Raw genomic sequence first — 3,339 nt, 5'->3', positions numbered from 1 at the left:
CGTTCTTCTCTTGTTCCCTCTGAGGAATCAAAGTGATCCCCGAGGGGGCATGTAAAGAACCTGTAATGCTTTTGTACCATCGCTCATTACTCTTGACATGAGATTGTGGCTGCATGTCTCGCTCAAGAATTACTCTCCCTTTTCGTTCTTCTGGTAGCTTTAGCACTCTACGCTGTCAGGTCCCAGTCCCGAGGCGGGCTCAAGTCATCGCTGGTATGCCAGGTCACGATGCCGTGGTCAAGGCCAGGAGGTGAGAGGCCCGAGGTCTGGTAAGAGCTCCCGAGACGCGATGCTCAGGAGGTCCCCGTTGGTGCGCAAGCAGCTTCTTAGAGGCCGAAAAGGAAAGCAGCATTGCTGGAGCGAGTTTACGAGAGCGGAGGGCTTCGGAAAGAGAGATGCTACACATTGGTGACTTATATTTTGGCAACCCTATGGTGATTCCTTGCACAACGCCCGGCTTGTGCTTCAGTGGTGATGCTACTAGGTTGGGCCGCGAGGAAGGCTACGGCTAAGTCTGGGGGCCCTAGTAGCCATCCGTTGTGAGCTGCTGCGGCTGTGCGTCCCACTTCTGTTTATCCTTTTCTTTTGTCCTGCAATTAAAAACAAGCATGGGGCCTTGCGGGGGCGTGTAATGAACTATGGTATTTATGCTACTATGTCATGCTTATTGCTCTGATGTTATGCTGCGGTGCTCAGTCTCCAAATAGGTATGGTAGGATACTTAGCTTGATATGCTTGCGGTAGTTCTCCTCCTCGCGAGAGCACGCGTTCTACTACTTGGGGAGGCCCTTCTTGCTATTGGCTTGGGCGTCCCCAACCTCGGGGGGTATCACGAAGCTGCGGAGTCATTAGAAACTCTGTCAGGTGCCTCATCCTTCTTTGCACGAGCCCTTAGGCGTGAGCCTGTCCTGGCTTAGCGCCCAACACCATGGTACCCAGGGGGCGTGGATATCAAGGGGGTGCATCGATCACGAGCTTGCCCGAGGGCGTCTCACGAGAAAAGAAAAAATTCAGAGCTCTGAGGGAGCGGGGCTACGGCGAAGTGTGTTCGCTACGCGGGGCGAGCCCGTCGCACACACACCTGCCCAACCCCCGCGCGCGAGACGCGTGAGAAGGAGCGACGGGCAACTGCCGCTCCTCCCGAACCAGGACAAAAACACAAAAGAGAAAACCAAGGGGGGAAGTTAGTCAGGCACATAAAAGCATGGGAACTCCGAATGTCATTAAAAGGTTGCAAACCAGCTACAGAAAGCAAATGAATAGCCGCGTCCGGCACCTAGTCTAGTCTTCTCACCAGCGCGGAGCTAAGTGCCGCCACTAGGACATGGGAGGGAGCCCCCGATGCCGGAGTGCGTCACTCTGGACACTTCTGGGCATGTACAACCCCAGTCATTATTACGTGAGAGTGTCATGAGAGGATACCTTCACAGGCACTAGGTCTTGCTTCATGGGTAGAACTTCCGGAGGTGCTGGACGTTCCAGGTGTTCTGGATGGGGATACCGTCCTGTGCGCACCTGGCCTGGAGACACGGGGACCCTAAATGGGCCCTCCCACATGGGTGAAAGCTTATGCAGCCCTCCCCTGGAGAGCATCCGCCGTAGGATGAGATCGCCCACCTCGAGCGTCCTAGAGCGGACGCTGCGGCAGTGGTACCACCGCAGCACCTGCTGGTACCTTGTCGCTCAGAGCGAGGCTGGATGGTGGCATTCCTCCCCCAGCATGAGATCCATCCCTCGCGTGGCATCCTAACATGCCTCGTCAAATGCCAAGACCCATGCGGAGCGATGCCTTACCTCGTGTGGGAGAACCACTTCAGCTCCGTAGATGATGAAGAATGGAGTTTCGCCAGTAGGCTTGGTGGTGGTGATGCGGATGGACCACAACATGGACTGGAGCTCATCCAGCTAGCCCCTACCACAGGCTTTTAGCTTCTTCTTGAAGGTTCTTGCCTTGAGGCCTCTTAGGAACTCCCAGTTGGCGCGCTCGGCCTGGCCGTTGCTCCTGGGGTGTGCAACTAAGGCATAGCATATCTGCGTTCCAGGGTTAGCACAATACATTTTGAAAAGGTTTCTAGTGTACTGCGAGCCATTGTCAGTGATGATGCGATTAGGGACCCCAAACCGTCTCACGAGACCCTTGATGAACTTGACTGTCGAGCCGGCTAGGATGGTGTGGATGGCTTCCACCTCACACGCTTGGTGAACTTGTTGATGGAGACGTAGAGGTAGCGGTAGCCCCCGGGCGCTCGAGGGAATGGTCCCAAGATGTCAGCCCCCAGACCGCGAACGGCCACGAGAGCAGGATAGTGTGGAGGCCCTGAGTAGGCTGGTGGATATTCTTGGCATGGAACTGGCGGGCTTCACAGGATCTCACCAGCTCGGTTGCATCGTTGAGTCTCGTGGGCCAGTAGAATCCACTGCGGAACACCTTGCCCACCAAGGTGCATGATGATGAGTGAGGCCCACAGTCCCCACCATGTATGTCGACTAGTAGCTCGCACCCCTGCTACCTGGAAATGCATCGCAAGGAAACATAGTCCGGTCATTTTCGGTATAGCTCACCGTCCTGAATGTAGTAGGCTGTGGCCTGCCGGGCCACATGCTCTACGTCATCCTCCTTCTCCGGAAAGGTTCCCCTCAATAGGTACGCCTTGAATTCCTCGGTCCAGCTCCCCTCCTAAGGTTCGAGCACGAGGAGCAATCGTGCTCCTGAGGTCGGACCGCAGTCGGGGGCTCCCGAAGTTGGTGGTGGTGGGAGCTTCTCCTGAGGCGGTGCTGGTTCCGCAGCCAAGGAGGCTGCCTAAGGCTTGAAGAGTCGCTCCTCGAAGACGCCGGGCTCCTGTGGCTGGCGTCTGGACGTTCTCTTGGCGATATCATCAGCTTCCTTATTCGTGCCACGAGGGACGTGCTGCAACTCCAGGCCCAAGAATTGCTTCTCCATTTTGCGTACCTCTGCCAGGTATGCCTCCATGTGCTCGTCCTTTGGTTCATACACCTTGTGGAGAAGTTGATAAGGAGCCGGAGTCGCCCTTGATGGTGAGGCGCTTCACGCCTATGGCGGCCACGGCCTTGAGGCCTGCAATCAAACCTTCGTACTCCACGATGTTGTTGGAAACCTTCTCGTCATGGTGGAAGTAGAGCTGCACGGCGTTGCATTTTCAAGCTTTTTGGTAACTTGTTGCCAAAGGAGGAGAAAGTGTATAGATCATAGGCTTCGAGAGAGAGTGTGTTTTGCTTCTTTTGCCTCTCTTGCTACTTTATTTGCTTGGTTGTTTGGTTGATACTCTACTTGTGTGTGAGAGAGATACTTGTATGGTCATGTGCTTGATCATATCATAC

This window comes from Triticum urartu, chromosome 4, assembly GCF_003073215.2.
Source record: "Triticum urartu cultivar G1812 chromosome 4, Tu2.1, whole genome shotgun sequence".
Taxonomy (NCBI): domain Eukaryota; kingdom Viridiplantae; phylum Streptophyta; class Magnoliopsida; order Poales; family Poaceae; genus Triticum; species Triticum urartu.
This window is presented reverse-complemented; position numbering follows the sequence as displayed.